The following is a 20,983-nucleotide window of genomic DNA, read 5'->3' on the forward strand; positions in this document are numbered from 1 at the left end:
TAATGGAGAATGCACACACGCACACACAGAGTGGGAGGCCTCGTCAACAAACTGTTTGACTTGACCTGAAAAAACTCTGGGCCCTAGTTTTCCTCTATGAAAACACCCATAGGCTACAACAAGACACAGTTTTCCTGTAGGATTGTCATGAATGAAAACTCCTGTCGCTATGTTTTTCCGATTTACACATGCATTTAGCCCTTGAGGCTGCTTTCTAGCCTGATTACCTCTGTTGATGGTGATGTTTGAGTGTGTTGACCAGGTGTTGAATACTGCTGTGGTGTTTTATGGTCTGTTTGTGTGTGTGCTGGAGTTCCCCCAGGGTTTCTAATGATCTGCATATCACACACTGGGCAGAGTTGAGAACACCTGCCATTCCATCAAAGGACAGTAGAAGAGAGAGAGAATCTGAGTCTGGGGGGGTAGTAGAGTGAGAGCAACGGATAGTCTAACTAGCCAGAGAGACAGACACATTAGGGGGTAGCATGCAATGAGGGTTCCACCAAAAGCATGGTGCGACCTGATGTGTGGCGTCTCCAGTATACCCTCCTCCTTCCTACGGGGGGGGGGGGGGGGGTGATCATCTGAACCTCTTCCACTTTGTTCTCCCCAAAAATATCCCCATTTGTCATGCCCCCCTCTCCCCACCCCGACCAAACCTCAACAACAGGTATCTGACTACGGTGGCTTCCATAGGCCAAAACCCATTCCTCCATCCTGTCAATCCCAGCACCGCCGGCCAATCAGGCGAGAGCTTCCCCAAGCGGACGACGCCCACCTATTAAGAGAGGAGAGACAGAGAGAGGGAGAAACGTTTTGCACGCACAAGCAGGTTGGTGTAGCTATACGGCGGTGTAGCGGCTGTGCTGGCCTGTTTCACACTCTGGACCTGGGTGTGTGTGTGGAGGCATGTGTTAGTTGGAGTGTGTGTGAGGGTTAATGAACGACAATGCCTTTGAATTTGACCTTGTGACCCAGTGGGGGTGTTGAAAAACAAACACCCCCCCCCCCCCCCCCCCCATGCTAGCTGGTGACCTCTGGGCCATTAGGTGCCTACAGTGGTGGTGTAGTGTCCTCTGGGCCATTAGGTGCCTACAGTGCTGGTGTAGTGACCTCTGGGCAATTAGGTGCCTATAGTGCTGGTGTAGTGTCATAGAGGATAGACAATCTTTCTTTGGGGAGGAAAACCAGGCAGGACGGGTATGGATGGATCAGGGATTTTATGATTTCCTCTAAAGAGAGAGGGGGGAGAAGAGAAGGGAGAGAGGGAAAGGGAGCAGGAGAAAGGGGGAGACAGAGGTAAATGGGGTGAAGGAGAGAGGCGGCCAGACGTGACTGTGATAGTCACTAGGATTAGAGGACAAGAAACCAGGAAGCTAACGACCTGTTGGGGGGGGGGGGGGGGGTAGAGTGATGGTTTGCTGGTAAATTAAATAACGTTGATCGAATCAAAACTGTAAATCAGAAGTCCTTACCCAAATCTCCCCCCTCCCAGGTGCAGCTTCACCAGAAGATCTTCCATAACTACAACCTGAAGGCCCAGCCAGCCAAACACTGGGAGCAGAAAGTCTAGGTCAGAGTGAGGTTATCCTTCTCCCAGCTTGTCAGTCTGGTACAACACAACACATACGCTGAGTACACAAAACATTAAGAACACCTGCTCTGACCAGATTAATCCAGGTGAAAGCTATGATCCCTTATTGATGTCACTTGTTGAATCCACTTCAATCAGTGTAGATTAAGGGGAGGAGACAGGATAAAGAAGGATTCTTAAGCCTTGAGACATGGATTGTGTATGTGTGCCATTCAGAGTGGGGGGGGTCAACTCAATATTAGGAATGTGTTCCTAATGTTTGGTATACTCATTGTATAAACATACACACTTGCGCATGCATATATAAACACAGCCACGGCCTCCTTCCCTTGGCTTTCCCAGCCAGCCCTGTCTCAGCGACATCGAGCCTCCAATCATGCATGGCTAATTAAGCTTTCCTAGGACAGGATTGAGTATAGCAGGCTGCCATGTACAAGAAGATTCACCCCCAACCCCAGTCTAAAGTCTATCTCTCTGGGCAGTATGAGAAGAACGAGGCGATGACAACCAACGATGTCCATGAATATGGTGAGCGTCAAACATTTATCCTCATCTCTCCTCTAAGCTTCGCTCTCTTCTCGTCTCTTTTCAAAATGAAATTATTTATTTCTGGATCTCTCTCGTGTGTAGCCTCGCTCTTCTCGCTTTTCGCCTGGCTTTTTTTTCCTTGGTCTGCAGCGCAAATTGTTATTGGAGAAGGTATGTGTGTGTGTGACAGTGCAGTGTCTTTGTAAATGAGACCGCCACAGCAGCGTTAGAAATGACAGCAACATCAGAGAACTGTAATAATAATTTCATCTCTGTTCCCATTCTGTCGTTTCTCTATTATCTCCTCCTTGTTTCGTGACTTAATCTCTCTCTCCCCCCTCCCTCTTTCTCTAGGCGTGGACAGACTACAGACTACAGGCTATCATGGAATCCAGAAGATTAGAATAATATAGAAGTCCTCACGATTCCTCCCGACAAGGTGTGGCAGACTCCTGTCCTGCTCCGAAATAGAATAGCATAGAACACGACCAAGAGTTCAGAATAGCATAGAACGCCATCCCTGTTCCATGACCGTCAGTTTTTTCTGACTATGTGACACTGAACTGGAAAAACTCTGCACTCCTTAGATGTCCCTAAAACTGGGGCCTTGCGGAACCGGAGGAAATCACGGAGGTAACCGCCCCTGTCCCGTTCAAATCACGTTCTGCTCATGTGTTTCTGTACAGCTACCTCAACCCTCCCTTCTCATTTCTTGAAATGTCAATCGTGAATGATCATTTCGCAGGTTAGCGTTTTTCGTCATGACTCTTGTTCTGGAAGCAGCTCGGCAGTGGTCACTAGCTGGCACAGTCATAAAATCCGATTTGAACCCTAACCTTAATCACACTGCTAACCCTAATGCCTAACACTAACCTTAAATGAAGACAAAAAAGCTTCTTTTTTTTATGCATTTTTACAATATAGCCTATTAGCCCATCTAGAGGAAATCTCTTAGTTCTGCCTCAAGGACAAGACTCATTCCCATAAACGTCAGCCTACAACAATTCTTCAAGTTTTACCGGGGAAAATGTCCGTGCAGCATCTGCATGCCAACCATTTGATTTCAATCAGTTTCATGGGGTCATGCGTTTAGATGTTCTTGAGTTATGTAGGCTAAAGTGTTGTTTCGAAGTAGCCTACCGTGTTTTGATTGAATAAAAGCACATATTTTGCCTAGTGGTGCGGGGCCATATGGTTTTGGCCCGCATGAGAGAGAGATGCGATCATTCGCACAATAATTCTAAAAAGTTTTTGTCTTACAGTAACATTATACTATGCTACTATATCCGGTTCTGTTAGTTCCAACAAGCACCATTCGTCAGAGTAGCTTGTTCTCTGAGCATCTGAAGTAGAACAAAGACTGTGTGTAAAGTAGAGAATCATGCACATGTGCAGAAGCTTTGGACCTTTAGCTGTTGGGGAAGAGGGTTCCAGAGTAGATGGATCTACAGCCACTCAGTACAATTTAAATGATCTACAACTTCCGTTTAAGAACCCAACCAATTTTACTTCACGTTGAAGAGCTTTTTGAGTGAACTGTTTCCATTGCAAAACATTTTGCAACAGAATCCAACTAATGAATACACCCCTGGTTTTCTGTTATACCTGATAGTTACACCCCGCTGGTGTCCCAGGTCTAAATCAGTCCTTGTTTAGAGGGGAAGAATGAAAATCAGCAGTGGAACTACACTGGCTTCGATGTCCAGATTTTAATTGATATTATACAGTTGAAGTCGGAAGTTTACATACACCTTAGTCAAATATATTTAACTCAGTTTTTCACAATTCCTGACATTTAATCCTAGTAAAAATACCCTGTCTTAGGTCAGTTAGGATCGCCACTTTATTTTAAGAATGTGAAATGTCAGAATAATAGTAGAGAATGATTTCAGCTTTCATTTCTTTCATCACATTACCAGTGGGTCAAAATATTACATACACTCAATTAGTATTTGGTAGCATTGCCTTTAAAATGGTTTAACTTGGGTCAAACGTTTCGGGTAGCCTTCCACAAGCTTCCCACAATAAGTTGGGTGAATTTTGGCCCATTCCTCCTGACAGAGCTGGTGTAACAGTCAGGTTTGTAGGCCTCGTTGCTTGAACACGCTATAATTTCTATAGGATTGAGGTCAGGGCTTTGTGATGCCACTCCAATACCTTGATTATGTCAATTAGCCTATCAGAAGCTTCTAAAGCCATGACATAATTTTCTGGAATTTTCCAAGCTGTTTAAAGGCACAGTCAATAGAGTGTATGTAAACTTCTGACCCACTGGAATTGTGACACAGTGAATTAAACAATTGTTGGAAAAATGACAAAGTTGATGTCCTAACCGACTTGCCAAAACTCTAGTTTGTTAACACGAAATTTGTGGAGTGGTTGAAAAACAAGTTTTAATGACTCCAAGCTAAGTGTATGACTTCAACTGTATATTAGCATGTACGTGACATCAGTCAAAACACCTCAAAACAGGACACTAAAGAACAAGATAAAACTTTCTGAAACGAGACACTTATGATTCCCCACACGGCAGTTTGTCATTGTCGCTATCTTTCCATCCAGAATCACCACACCACACGGACTTCTGCCCCACTGAAGCGCGCACATCGTTTTCGTGACGTTCTCAGCTAACCCATCTATGACTCATTAGGATATTCCCCGTTTTCCATTACTAGCATGTGTAGTCTTAACTTTTGTCAATTTGGTTTGGGCAGTGTGACACACACAGGTAGTATAGTTGGCAGCAAAAGAGCTGCTACCACATTTGATAACAACGTTGATTTATAATTGTGTAGGACAGTGTATGCCTACACTAGGGGCTCAATTCACTCTGTCGTACAGTAGCTGTCTTTTCTCATGGTCAGTTAAAATCACAATGATTTTACAAGCCAGAATAACGTACCAGTCTAGTCTCCCCTCGTTGGTTGATTTAGAATGTAGCCTACACCACCAGGATTGGCCAGTTCAGGTGACGGTTAGACACTTGGCAACAGGCACAGTCTAGATGACAAGGCCATAAAAATGAATTCCACATACATTAAGCTGTATTTGTGAACAAAGTCAACTTGAGTAATTTGACGTAAGAAATCCCAACCAAATTACTCCTGAGTTAGCAGTGAATACCCCCGTAGACAGCACCCCCACCACATCTTCACGTGGCTATAGGATAGTCCATCTTATTCCCACGCATTAGGCTTAATCTCTATTGAAAGATTGAAAGTTGATGTAGCATAGCGTTAGCTGTCATGTACCATTTAATTTGCATAACATTTCAGGTGTAGTCAGTGCGAGTCAGTGTACATCGCAAAACAAGAACAAAAAAAAATGCATACCATTGTTCTAAAAAAGAATATTTAAAAAAAAAGACATCAGTACTCTAGTTTTTCTGAAGCATATTGAAAAACCATGTGTTGTGTGTACCTACCTACTGTTGCACAGAAACACAACCCTGGACCTACCTACTGTTGCACAGAAACACAACCCTGGACCTACCTACTGTTGCACAGAAACACAACCCTGGACCTACCTACTGTTGCACAGAAACACAACCCTGGACCTACCTACTGTTGCACAGAAACACAACCCTGGACCTACCTACTGTTGCACAGAAACACAACCCTGGACCTACCTACTGTTGCACAAGAACCTAACCCTGGACCTACCTACTGTTGCACAGAAACACAACCCTGGACCTACCTACTGTTGCACAGAAACATGAAACGTGTGTAGTGAGTGTCAGAGTTTATTGATCAAACATGGAAGCGTAAAAAGTAGGCTACATAAACTGTTGCACATCCTTTTTATGCCCATGTCATAGCGTGTGTGGTAATAATGAGGTAGCCTAAACTAAGGGCTATGTCAAGGGCAAGAACTATTGGCAATCAGAGGCTAGGCCTGGTAACTAGGTTGTCTAACAGCATAATTGCTTTCTTATCTCCCATGAGTCACGTCCGCTTGTCATTTGTCCTGATTCAGACATGTAGGAGTGGGTTTCTGTCCCTGCCTGACAGGCTGAACACAGCCTTGGGATGTTTCTCAGAGTCTGTAACATCTCTACTTAAGTGCCAGTAAACCTGCCACTGGCAGATGTCATCAGGGAGATCGCTGTACGGCCCCAGCCAATCGCTCTTGAGCCAGAACACCACACGCTCCCATGAAGGTGTGCAGACGCATGGTTCTGTCCATGTGTAGACACATGGACAGGACCAGGCAGCCCAGGCCAACATTTAACAGAAATATTAACAGATATTGGCTGGTGATGTCCTCGCGGCAGCTCCCGTCCTCTTCCCAGAACTCAATGATGGCCAGCATGCTGAAGCTTTTGCCTTTAAGACTGAGCCCAGCCCCAGACGTGATATAATGGGTCTGTACGTTCAGATCGATGTCACCAGAAGAATCTGTTGAAGAGAGAGTGGGAAAAGTAAGCAGTACGCTACAAAGAGCTTCTAACAAGCAGGCAATGTTTTTTTCTAGTGTTGTCAGCATTGCCTGGGCTCTTGTGACACGTATACAGAAACATGACCTTAGGGAAGTCAAAAATAAGACACTTCAACTCTCCCTCTCAATGGGTGTAGTATCCCTTAGTTTGGATTCCATTCTCATACATTTCACTAGTGACAGGCTGAAGCTGGTCAAAGGCTAACATTTCCGGGTATAGCAATCCAATTACTATATTTTCAGCTATAAAGAAAAAAAAAAAAAAGTTAGTTCTAGTGTAGGAGGAAATGCATGCTTTCTGAGACGATGCAATTGCCTGACACAGATATTTTCCACATACAGTAACTGGAATCGTCAATGATGAAAAGCGTCAAAAACGGCCATGCTGATCTCACGGACTGCTAGTTCTTGCATCCAGACCTCCAGCGATGAATTTGATTATGATTTGGATTCCTTCAGCCCCATCCCTCAGCTTAATTGCAAACCAAGTGACTGGGCTGCCTTTTGACTTTATTTCAAATGTAAGAGTTGTTTCACAGCAACATGAAAAAGCTATTGATCCCTGTAAGACTGGGATCCTCTGAACACTTCACATTTAGGCTCTACCTCTCAATTGTTGTGGGTAATCCTGGTGTAGGCAGTATTTTCAGGTGAACCAAAAGAAGAGCAGCTGTTCATCAATAAAAAAAAAACACATCTGGTAAAGTACAAGAAGTCAGGCAGAACACCTTCAGTGCAGAGGCAAAGAAAAAGTCTAACGGGTCTCTTGGAGACGGGCCCTTTATATTCCAATCAGACAAATGTTTTCTAAACATCCGCCCTAGATGCTTGTATTAAGGATACAAATCACAGTGTTCATAATGTCATCAATACAATGCTAAGTAACCAGTGTGTCCTTGTACCTTCAGTAGTTCTGGTATCAAACGATATAGGAACAATCAAATTCCACTGGGCCACCGGGATGGAGCTAGCATGCCATGATTATTTTACTTAAACCATGCTGTTCTTTTTTAGTCTACTCAAACAGACCCCATTTCAAAGGAAACAAGCACTCATTAACATCGGGTGTCACTAATTAGTGGACATGACCAACACACCTTAACACACTTAACTTGGTAGAGGATAGAGAGAGTTTTGTTGATGCTGAGAACAGAATGTATATATTTTTAAGTAACAATTCTTAGGACGTTCTCTTGAACATTCTTAAAGTTTTCTTGTGTTTTTTATGGATCGGTTTTCTTCATTTACTTAGAGCAGAATTTAGAGCTTATTGGTGTTAATGTGTACAATATACAGTGGGGCAAAAAAAGCATTTAGTCAGCCACCAATTGTGCAAGTTCTCCCACTTAAAAAGATGAGAGGCCTGTAATTTTCATCATAGGTACACTTCAACTATGACAGACAGAATTAGAAAAAAAATCCAGAAAATCACATTGTAGGATTTTTAATGAATTTATTTGCAAATTAAGGTGGAAAATAAGTATTTGGTCACCTACAAACAAGCAAGATTTCTGGCTCTCACAGACCTGTGACTTCTTCTTTAAGAGGCTCCTCTGTCCTCCACTCATTACCTGTATTAATGGCACCTGTTTGAACTTGTTATCAGTATAAAAGACACCTGTCCACAACCTCAAACAGTCACACTCCAAACTCCACTATGGCCAAGACCAAAGAGCTGTCAAAGGACACCAGAAACAAAATTGTAGACCTGCACCAGGCTGGGAAGACTGAAACTGCAATAGGTTGTGGCTGCTTTGCGTGATGTATTGTTGTCTCTACCTTCTTGCCCTTTGTGCTGTTGTCTGTCCCCAATAATGTTTGTACCATGTTTGTTCTGCTACCATGTTGTGCTGCTGCCATGCTGTGCTTTCATGTGTTGCTGCCATGCTATGTTGTCTTAGGTCTCTCTTTATGTTGTGTTGTCTCTCTTGTCGTGGTGTGTGTCAATGTGCTGGTCTACAGCGATGAGACCGTGACCTGGCTGCCTCCTGCTATCTACCACAGCAGCTGCCCTATAAACCATGACATCATAGCCAGACCTGGGTTCAAATACTATTTAAGATCTTTCATATCCTCCTTTTTTAATTTTTTTTTACCCATTTTTCTCTCCAATTTCGTGGTATCCAATTGGTTGTTACAGTCTTGTCTCGTCGCTGCAACTCCTGTACGGACTCGGAAGAGGCGAAGGTCGAGAGCCGTGTGTCCTCCGAAGTACAACCCAACCAAGCCGCACTGCTTCTTGACACAATGTCCACTTAACCCAGAAGCCAGCTGCACCAATGTGTCAGAGGAAACACCGTACACCTGGTGACTGTGTCAGCGTGCACTGCGCCCGGCCCGCCACAAGTTTGCATTAGCCTGTCTGGAGTGCCAGATGGATGGGGGGGTTCTGTAATAACTCCTCCTTGCCTGTAGGTGGCGTACTTCCCATTTGACTGGCAGAGCTGCATTGTGGTGTTTTGCTCCTATACCTATAACTCATGGTGGGTCTCCAATATGCCCTGGATGAGAATGAAGAGAAGAGGAGATACAGGACATAGATGAGAATGCCTTAATTGGTTAGTGTCTTCTCTAATCTCGCCAGGCTTCTCTTTTCGTATCTCCTACTTTTCCTCTTCTAGCACCACAATGCCCTTTTTTACGCCCCTGTTCCCTGTCACCTCCTCCTTCCTCTCTAACTCCACACTCTCCCCTCATCATCGTGCCCTACATCCTCAACATGGTCCTGGGCATCTTTGTCTTCTATCTACCACCTGACGCATGTCCGTCCCATGCAGGCACACCATGCCAAACATGCACATTGTCTCATTGGCATGCGTAACTTCCATAGAGATGGATGCAGGGCACACTTGCCACAAAGCATGCTTTAGCATGGGCAGCACAAAGACATGACATGTACCCTCTTTCCATCTCTATGATAACTTGAGATGGGTAGTTTGCCATTGTTTATTACAAAGCAAGGAAGTATCATTAAGAATATATGTTGTGCTCCGGGGAAGATGTTTATCTAGTCTGTTTATTCTTTATTTATTTTTTAGAGCATGGGTCAAACTGGCGGCCTGTGGGCCAGATGTGGCCCGTGAACTGATTTAATGTGGCCCGTAGTTGTAAAATAAACGATTTGTCTTTAGCTGGTTCATAATGTTTATGCCCAGTCTTTATCACTTGCCAAACAACAGTAGATCAATAGTCACCATTTTTTAACCCTGTGTTTCCCTTTCTCTCTTAGCTGTGGAGATGACCCTGACCATCACTGCCCTCATCACTGGCACTGTGCCCATGCTTCTGCTGACTGACAAGGTCCCTGAGCTCCTTGTGTAACGCTTCTCCTCTTCGTCTGAGGAGGAGTAGGAAGGATCGGACCAATGCGCAGCGTGGTAAGTGCCCATGTTAATTTATTAACTGAACACACAAAACAAAATAACGAAGTGAATGGACGAAACGAAACAGTTCTGCAAGGTGACATACACTAAACAGGAAACAACCACCCACAAACAAGAGTGGGAAAACAGGCTACCTAAGTATAGTTCTCAATCAGAGACAACGATTGACAGCTGCCTCTGATTGGGAACCATACCAGGCCAAACACATAGAAATAGAAACACAAGAACAAAACATAGAATGCTCACGCCCTGACCAACCTAAAATGGAAACATACAAAAGGAACTAAGGTCAGGACGTGACACCCTGGCTTCACCATGATCGTGGTCACCTTCTCAGTCATCCTCAGTGTGGTGGTCCTCAACCTGCACCCCTGGTCCCCCTCCACACACAAGGTGAGCTGTAGCCTACATGTCGGCGCTATGGAGTCTACATGAGATTTAGACTCTAGGATTCTGCTTTTTCTTTCTTCTGCTTCTTCTGCTTCTGCTTAGGTTCAGGGTACTGGAACAAGTGACCTGTGTTCAATGAGTGTGTACATAGGACAACAGTCTAATGCCGAGTGTGCATTGCACAATGTTCAAAATCCTAATTGCTTAGCCTCTCACATTAGACGACCAACTTTTCTGTAGTTGTTTCTAGCCAACGTAGTGGTGCCCACACGATGGTCACACTACAAGATTCTTCACTAGGTTGTGAGAATTCCCGATACCATGCTGTCTCGCGAAAACAAATATGTAATGATGTGATTAGAATGTTAACGTAGCTAGAATGAGCTGTGCCTCAAAGTGGGCTCATAATTATTTTCAGTCAGAAATTCACTCTTGCCATACAGAGTTGAAATGTCTAGCCATCATTTTGAATTGAATAACATTGGTGCTGAACTTTGGCTCTGGTCAAAGCCAAGTACAAATGCATACTAATTTAGTTGTAATCATCGCTCCTGCTCGAGAGTCTACACATCCTGGGTGACGCGAAACAACGTCATCTCACTGGCTTCTTCTCTGGCGAGATCTCATTGGCTATTGCCGATAACTGTTATCAAAACTTGATGTTGCACACTACAAGAGCATAGCAGACTTTGTGCTGTTAAAATCAAACGTTTATTAATTTTTTTTCTCCCCAATTTCGTGATATCGAATTGGTACTTACAGACTTGTCCCATCGCTGCAACTTAGGTCAAGAGCCATACGTCCTCTGAAACACGACTGCTTCTTGACACACTGCTCGCTTAACCTGGAAGCCAGCCGCACCAATATGTTTCGGATCTAACACCGTGCAACTGGCGACCGAAGTCAGCTTGCAGGCACCCTGCCTGCCACAAGGAGATGCTAGAGCGCGATGAGACAAGGACAACCTGACCGGCCAAATCCTCCCTAACCCGAACGACGCTGGGCCAATTGTGAGCCGCCTCATGGGTCTCCCGGTCACGTCCGGCTCTAACAGAACACGGGATCAAACCTGGGTCAGTAGTGATGCAATGCAGTGCCTTAGATCGCTACTCCACTCGGGAAGCATGAAATCAAACATGTTTGAAAATGTCAGGATGTCTGGGACTGCTCAAAGATGGGATCGGTGGCCCTCAGATTGCGTCTCGCTCACATTAAACAAGCGCCTGTGTGTGTGTGTGACAGTGAGGGGGGGGAGAGAGAGAGAGAGAGAGAGAGAGAGAGAGATCTTTCCACCTCAGGGCCCAGCTATGCTCCGTTCTGCCTACTGCGTGACAGCAGCATTCCAGGGCTTCTATTCATTACCACAGACAGATGGAGCCTGCCTCGCTCTGTCACTCACTCTTTCTCACACACACACACTCACACAGTCACATAAACAGAGACAGATATAGTTTACAAACTCACAGACACCCACACTTAGAGAGTAAACAAATAGAGGCACACATACTCATGAACTCATACATATCACACCCTCTCACACAGACGCACAGACAGAACAGAGACACACCAGTAGATCACAGCTACTTTATTTTACCCTTTTTCTCCAGTGCCAGCCTTGCTATTACAGTTAGGTCCACTGTGTGCCCGTTCTTGGCAGTAGTATAATCTTCACTAGACCGATTGATGTCTCATCTCAGGGATACACAGCCCCCATAAAATATGAGTCTGGCATTGTAGTTCTATTCCTCCTATCCCGATACCCTTTATAACACACACACACACACACTTAATCCCCCTTTCTTTACCGGAGCTGGTCTGGTTTCCTACTTCGCCGGTCTAAGGGGAGATATCCGGTGTCGCCCTGTGTCCCTGGTGACATCATGCTCCCCTCAGTGACACCCTAGCTCACACACACACTCCCTTAGCCTTTGTGTTGCCAGGAGGTTATGATGTCCACATGATGGTGGAGGTGGTGACTAATAGGTGGGCTCTGGTGCCAGTCTGGCCTCCCTAAAGAGGTGATAGCTGGTAGATACTGAATGGACCTGGGCCTGGCTAATGAACACACACATCTCTCGTCGGCTGTGTGACTATAAAATAGTGCCAAAGAAAGAACATAATTTGAAATATTTGTACATGTATCTCCATAAAACCAACTGTACATGTATGGTGAAATAAATATTCAATGAGCATCAATACTGATATATTGATAGTGATATATTGCTAATGATATAGGGATATAAATCACATTTATTTGTCACACACAGATGTGACAAATGCGAGTGTAGCGAAATGCTTGTGCTTCTAGTTCGGACAATGCAGTACTAACCAACGAGTAAACTAACCTAACAATTCCAAAACTACTACCTTATACACACAAGTGTAAAGGGATAAGAATATGTACATAAAGATATATGAATGAGTGATGGTACAGAACGGCATAGGCAAGATGCAGTAGATGGTATCGAGTACAGTATATACATATGAGATGAGTAATGTAGGGTATGTAAACAAAGTGGCATAGTTTAAAGTGGCTAGTGATACATGTATTACTTAAAGATGCAGTAGATGATAGAGTACAGTGTATATACATGTACATATGAGATGAATAATGTAGGGTATGTAAACCATATATTAAGTAGCATTGTTTTAAAGTGGCTAGTGATATATTTTACATCAATTTCCATCAATTCCCATTATTAAAGTGGCTGGAGTTGAGTCAGTGTGTTGGCAGCAGCCACTCAATGTTAGTGGTGGCTGTTTAACAGTCTGATGGCCTTGAGATCAAAGCTGGGACCGAGAGACTGAAAAACAGCTTCTATGCACCTGTACTGACCTCGCCTTCTGGATGATAGCAGGGTGAACAGGCAGTGGCTCGGGTGGTTGTTGTCCTTGATGATCTTTATGGCCTTCCTGTGACATCGGGTGGTGTAGGTGTCCTGGAGGGCAGGTAGTTTGCCCCCGGTGATGCGTTGTGCAGACCTCACTACCCTCTGGAGAGCCTTACGGTTGTGGGCGGAGCAGTTGCCGTACCAGGCGGTGATACAGCCCGACAGGATGCTCTCGATTGTGCATCTGTAGAAGTTTGAGTGTTTTTGGTGACAAGCCGAATTTCTTCAACTTCCTGAGGTTGAAGAGGCGCTGCTGCGCCTTCTTCACGATGCTGTCTGTGTGGGTGGACCAATTCAGTTTGTCTGTGATGTGTACGCCGAGGAACTTAAAACTTACTACCCTCTCCACTACTGTCCCATCGATGTGGATAGGGGGGTGCTCCCTCTGCTGTTTCCTGAAGTCCACAATCATCTCCTTAGTTTTGTTGACGTTGAGTGTGTATATATTGCTAATGATATAGTAATATTGTGATATATTGCTTGTGATATATTGATATAGTGATATATTGCTAATGACATAGTGATATATTGCTAATGATATATTGCTATATATTTTTCACCTTCATTTAACAAGGTAGGCCAGTTGATAACAAGTTCTCATTTAGAACCTCGACCTGGCCAAAATAAAGCAGTGCGACAAAAACAACAACAACAGAGTTACACATGGAATAAACAAATGTACAGTCAATAACACAATAGAAAAATCTATATACAGTGTGTGCTAATGAAGTATGGAGTTAAGGCAATAAATAGGCCATAGTGGCAAAGTAACTACAATATAGCAATTTACACTGGAGTATGTGCAGATGAGGATGTGCAAGTAGAAATACTGGTGTGCAAAAGAGCAGAACAAAAACAAAAAAACATATGGGGATGAGGTAGGTAGTTGGTTGGATGGATGGGCTATTTAAAGATGTGCTGTGTACAGCTGCAGCGATCGGTAAACTGCTCTGATAGCTGATGCTTAAAGTTAGTGAGGGAGATATAAGTCTCCAACTTCAGTGATTTTTGCAATAAATAGCTAGTAGCTAACTCCTGATGGAGGTTCCAGTTATAAGGTATAAAAAATAGCAGATCCATAACACATTGGATGAGGCGGGTTGCAGGAAGGTATATTTAATTTGAAAATGGAAAAAAAGAGATTGCAATGTATACAAAAAAACAGAATATTTACACAGACAAAAACAAACATGTCTTACTGCTACGCCATCTTGGATTGAATATATCAATATTGCTAATGATGTAGTGATATATTGCTAATGATATAGTGATATATTGCTAATGATACATTGCTAATGATATGGTGATATATTGCTATTGTTATATTGATATAGTGAAATATTGCTAATGATTTAGTGATATATTGCATTTGATATAGTATTATGGTGATATATTGCTAATGATATAGTGAAATATTGATATAGTGAAATATTGCTAATGATTTAGTGATATATTGCTATTGTTATATTGATATATTGATGTAGTGATAGATTGATATTGATATAGTGATAGATTGATATATTGATAAAGTGACAGATTGATATAGTGGTTGCTATTGATATAGTGATAGATTGATATAGTTATATATTGATAGACAACCCTGTTACTGTACCTGGGTGCTACAGGCATATTGAGGGGACAGAGAACAGGGGTGCGTGGCAGGCACCTGTCAACACCACGTTTGTGGAGCAGGTTGAACCAACATAGTTGTGCTACTACCACAGTGAGGCAGGTCTGTAGAGTGCTACAGTATTATGGCTGTGTGTGTGTGAGGTGAGCTACAGTATATTGGGAATATATTATATTACTTCTGCTGTGTTGATGCCTGGGCCAGAGTGTTGGGCCCGGATGTGTGAAGGGTCCAGAAACAAACGTTCTTGACAGAGAGATGGTCTATGTTTCCAGTTCAATCACACAATTTCTCACATCAAATCAAAAATAAAATCTACGTTTATTGGTTGCATACACAGATTTGCAGATGTTATCGCAGGTGCAGCAGGATCCTTGTGTTTCTGTCTCCAACAGTTCAGTAATAATACCTAGCAATACAAGACAAATATCCAAAAAGTTAAAACAAAGACCTTTTGAAATATCAGAATGATCCATATCAGAGTTCGGGATATAAATATCCAGTATTTGCACAGTTGAAGTCGGAAGTTTGCATACACCTTAGCCAAATACATTTAAACTCAGTTTTTCACAATTCCTGACATTTACCCCTAGTAAAAATGCCATGTCTTAGGTCAGTTAGGATCACTACTTTATTTTAAGAATGTGAAATGTCAGAGTAATAGCAGAGAGAATGATTTATTTCAGGTTGTATTTCTTTCATCACATTCCCAGTGGGTCAGAAGTTTACATACACTCAATTAGTATTTGGTAGCATTGCCTTTAAATGGTTTAACTTGGGTCAAATGTTTCAGGTAGGCCCATTCCTCCCGACAGAGCTGGTGTAACTGAGTCAGGTTTGTAGGCCTCCTTGCTTAGCGTTAGGGTTAGGAGTTAGGTTAAAGGGTTAAGTTTAGGGTTAGACAAAGGTTTAGCTAACATGTTAAGTAGTTGCAAAGTTGCTAATTTGCTAAAATAGTATAGTTGTCTGTGATACGATTCAAATGCGCAACCTTTGGGTTGCTAGAGCTTGCATTATACGCCCACCCATCTACCCCGACCAACTACCCTACTTTCGTTTTTGCCTTTAAGTAACCTTCTGTCTTATGTAACCATACCAAATATTACATATCAAACTAATTTGAGTGTCCCGGATTTACATTTACCAGGCTGAGTAGTTTCATATGATCTATCAAATTAATGTCACATTCATTGGCTGTTCTCTATGTGAATGGGTGGATTTTCTGGTGTGGTTTTTACACTTTGCGGCTATTGGACAATGCAATGTAGAGTTTAAATAAAATACTGATCACATAAATGCCATATGAGTACATAATAGTCAACTTAGATGCATAGTAGTTCCCCACGTTACACACAGTGATGGTCAGTGCCTTTGTTGAGCTCTCACATAAAGATATATCGTAGTGTTCGAGATGGATTCTCTGACAACACTACTGCTATGGAACAGCTGTGTGCGGCAGGAATACCTATAGGGGTCAGAAGTCATACCAACACCACAATACGTTGCTCCATGGCTGTCCCAATGTTTCCTCTGTGTCAGGAGTGTGTCACTCCAGCCCGGGGATGGGTCGGGGGGGGGGGGGGCCTAAATACATAATACTTGTGTGTGTGCATTTGTTTGTTTGTGTGTGTGTGCATTTGTTTGTTTGTGTGTGTGTTCATATGCTGTTGCTCTCTCTCTCTCCTCCTTTCCATACACCCCTCCCTCCCCCCCCCCCTCTCAGGAGTGAGAGTACAGTGCAGCTCCAGGGGTTCTTTGACAGTGACAACTACTGTCTGATCCTCCCCCCGGACCTCAAGTCAGCCATAGCTGCCGTCACATACATGGCTGAGCAGCTGAAGAAGCAGGATGGCACCGCCTCGATTGGCACCACACACACACACACACAACCTCCCTTCTCATCACATTCATCTCCAGTCCCATAGCACAGTCAGTGTTCCTAGCATGCTCTAGTGATGTCCATGTGTCACTGCAGACATACTGTACTTACATTCTTCAATACTTACATTGCTGGCGTACAGTGCCTTCGGAAAGTATTCAGACCCCTTGACTTTTTATACATTTTGTTACGTTACAGCCTTATTCTAAAATGGATTAAATAAAACAATTTCCTCAGCAATCTACACACAATGCCCCATAATGACGACGCCGAAAGCAGAAAATGTATTAAAAATAAAAACAGAAATACCTTATTGACATAAGTATTCAGACCCTTTGCTGTGAGACTCTTGAAATTGAACTCAGGTGAATCCTGTTTCCATTGATCATCCTTGAGATTTTTCTACAACTTGATTGGAGTTCACCTGTGGTGAATTCAATTGATTGGACATGATTTGGAAAGGCTCACACCTGTCTATATAATGTCCCATAGTTGACAGTGAATGTCAGAACAGAAACCAAGCAATGTGGTCAAAGGAATTGTTCATAGAGCTCCCAGACAGGATTGTGTCGAGGCACAGATCTGGGGAAGGGTACTAAAAACATTTCTGCAGCATTGAAGGTCCCCAAGAACACAGTGGCCACCACCATTCTTAAATGGAAGAAGTTTGGAACCACCAAGACTCTTCCTAGAGCTGGCCGCCCGGCCAAACTGAGCAATCGGGGGAGAAGGGCCTTCGTCAGGGAGGTAACCAATGACCCGATGGTCACTCTGACAGAGCTCCAGAGTTCCCCTGAGGAGATGGGAGAACAAGAGAAAAACAGGACAATGACCCTTAGCACACAGCCAAGTCAACGCAGGAGTGGCTTCGGGACAAGTCTCTAAATGTCCTGGATATGCCCATCCAGAGCCCGGACTTGAACCCCACTGAACATCTCTAGAGAGACCTGAAAATAGCTGTACAGCAACGCTACACATCCAACCTGACAGAGCATGAAAGGATCTGCTGAGAAAAATCGGAGAAACTTCTCAAATACAGGTGTGCCAAGCTTGTAGCGTCATACCCAAGAACACTCGAGGCTGTAATCACTGCCAAAGGTGCTTCAATAAAGTACTGAGTAAAGGGTCTGAATACTTATGTAAATGTGCTGTTTCAGTTTTTTTTTAAGTACATTTTTTTTTGCATTTCTAAAGATCAGCTTTTGCTTTGTCATTATGGGGTATTGTGTGTAGATTGATGAGGGGGGAAAAAAACAATTGAATCCATTTTAGAATAAGGTTGTACCCTACAAAAATGTGGAAAAAGTCTAGGGATCTGAATACTCTCCAAAGGCACTGTATGTCTCCGTCTCTTTGTGTGTGTGCCTGCGTGTGTTTGCCCTACAGGAGACAGGACTGGCAGTACATAGCCATCGTTGTGGACAGGCTGTTCCTGTGGCTGTTTGTCATCATCTCTACTCTGGGGACTCATGTTTATGTACGCCAGACTCAACTACACTCCAGATGAACCCTTCCCCCTGGGGCAGTAGTCCATTCACACACCCCAGTACAGCCACTCTGTTGCCCACACGGGATTACAATGAGTGTCAACTTGTTTTGTATGAATAGGGCCAGATGTATTCCCTGGTAAAACTCAGGGCCCTATGTATAATTGTCACTGTTGCATTGTTTGGGATGACACAGTACCATGTACTTTTATAGTCCCCTTCTTCAATTCTAATCTAATATACACGGTTTATAGATTAGCATCTATTTATATAGTGCAAATGTATTATTTATATAAGTTATGAATGTTATATATTTAATATATGGTTTGACCTCATGTGATATTTCAAGACTGAATCCATGTACCAACCATTGTCGAATAATTATTCTCCGTAGAGAGGTTAGCCTGGGTGCCAGTCTGCTTGGTGCCAGTCTGCTTGGTGCCAGTCTGCTGGATGCCAGTCTGTATCTGCTCTCTTGCTATCTCCTTATGGAATTGTTGTGCCATGTTTGGCTCGGCAATGACAGAAAGGGAGTCGGCAAGATCACAAACAGATCTGGGACCAGGCTATAGTAGAAGGGTATAGACTAGTTTCTCTAGTCTGAGTGTAAAGTTTCCATGCTTGTATTGGCAGATTGACTCAATGGTTGGCCGCATTATTAAACTCAACATCCTCTTATACCAAGCTATACTAATGACCCATTCAAACAGTCTGCATCTAAAAAAGCACCTTATTCAGTATATAGTGATAGACCTGTGGTCAAAAGTGGTGCACTATATAGGGAATAAGGTTCTGTTTAGGGTGCAGCCCTAGAATGATTTATAGAGGTTGAAATTAAAAAGTAACAGATGTTTTGGGAGTGCTAAATAATGGTGATTAACCTCTCATCGCCTGCAGTTGGTCATTTAGACAGAGGGGGGCAGCAGACTGCACTGTATATTCACCTGCTACTGCTATTAGCGCCACTCTGCTGGGTCTGTGAGCATGTGACTGCATGACTGTTGCTTTCACTTTGAGTTTGAGCTATTTCCAAAGTCTTGAGTAGATACACAACACCTCAGAACAGGAGTTTTTGTAGAACACATTTTTCTTTATTACTTACATCATGTAATATGGACAGTGCCAGTCAAAGGTTTGGACACACCAGCTCATTCAAGGGTTTTTCTTTATTTTGACTATTTTCTACATTGTAGAATAATAGTGAAGACATCACAACTATGAAATAATATGGAATCATGTAGTAACCAAAAAATAAATCAAATAAATACAAATAAATATAAATAAATCAAAATATACTTTATAATTAGCATTCTTCAAAGTAGGCACCCTTTGCCTTGATGACAGCTTTGCACACTCTTGGCATTCTCTCAAATAGCTTCATGAGGTAGTCACCTGGAATGGAATGCATTTCAATTTACAGGTGTGCCTCGTTAAAAGTTAATTTGTGGAATTTCTTTCCTTAATGCGTTTGAGCCAATCAGTTGTGTTGTGACAAGGTAGGGTTGGTATACAGAAGATAGCCTTGGCCTCCACAATCACCCGACCTCAACCCAATTGAGATGGTTTGAGATGAGTTGGACCGCAGAGTGAAGGAAAAGCAGCCAACAAGTGCTCAGCATATGTGGGAACTCCTTCAAGACGGTTGGAAAAGCATTCCAGGTGAAGCTGGTTGATAGAATGCCAAGAGTGTGCAAAGCTGTCATCCAGGCAAAGGGTGGCGACTTAAACACTTTCTTGGTTACTACATGATTCCATATGTGTTATGTGATAGTTTTGATGTCTTCGCTATTATTCTACAATGTAGAAAATAGTAAAAATAATGGAAAAAAAACAATTGAATGAGTAGGTACTATATGTTTTCTTTTCACAATGATAATGGTTAAATATGCCTGCTCTAGAGATACTGTAAATGAATAGATTATTTATGAACTTCGGTTCATGGTGTGGTTCACACTTCAACTATTTATGTAGGATTTCTTTGTTTTCATTTTCACATATAATCTTCCACCTATTGTTAAGAATTCCAAAAAAGTTGTCCATGTTGAAAGATAACTGTCCTCAAGACTCTCAAACTGTTACATAACATTGTCTTCTAATTGAACGCTCCCACTTCTTTCCTCCCTCTCCTCATCTTTAGCCCTGCCCCTTGATTACTTTGAAGTGCACAGCTACCTAGCAAACACAGGACTACACTGTGTGCTTTGTAACCTTGGGGGCGGCAGCAGGAAAATGCTTAGAGTTGTAAACAGGCTCTCCACTTACAGTTGAAGTCGGAAGTTTACATACACATTAGCCAAATACATTTAAACTCAGTTTTTCACAATTCCTGACATTTAATCATAGTAATAATTACCTGTCTTAGGTCAGTTAGGATCACCACTTTATTTTAAGAATGTGAAATGTCAGAATAATAGCAGAGAGAATGATTTATTTCAGCTTTTATTTATTTCGTCAAATTCCCAGCGGGTCAGAAGTGTACATACACTCAATTAGTATTTGTAGCGTTGTCTTTAAATTGTTTAACTTGGGTCAAATGTTTCGGGTAGCCTTCCACAAGCTTCCCACAATAATTTGGGTGAATTTGGGCCCATTCCTCCTGACAGAGCTTGTGTAACTGAGTCAGGTTTGTAGGACTCGTTGCTCACACACACTTTTTCAGTTCTGCCCACACATTTTCTATAGCATTGAGGTCAGGGCTTTGTGATGGCCACTCCAGTACCTTGACTTTGTTGTCCTTAAGCCATTTTGCCACAACTTTGGAAGT

At 42.9% G+C, this 20,983-nt stretch overlaps 1 protein-coding gene across 1 annotated transcript in view; it reads left to right on the top strand.

The window, feature by feature from the left end:
* Positions 1-1,407: 1,407 nt before the first annotated feature.
* The window catches only part of LOC110500532 (claudin-7-A), a 40,924-nt gene continuing 21,348 nt past the window's right edge, over positions 1,408-20,983 (top strand). The window contains exons 1-4 of the mRNA XM_090214620.1: positions 1,408-1,573; positions 2,077-2,122; positions 2,477-2,755; positions 9,789-9,936. The gene's annotated coding sequence lies outside the window, so the exon portion shown is untranslated. The remainder of the gene's footprint in view (positions 1,574-2,076; positions 2,123-2,476; positions 2,756-9,788; positions 9,937-20,983) is intronic.

This window comes from Oncorhynchus mykiss, chromosome 21, assembly GCF_057628025.1.
Source record: "Oncorhynchus mykiss isolate SJ-2025 chromosome 21, ASM5762802v1, whole genome shotgun sequence".
Lineage (NCBI taxonomy): Eukaryota > Metazoa > Chordata > Actinopteri > Salmoniformes > Salmonidae > Oncorhynchus > Oncorhynchus mykiss.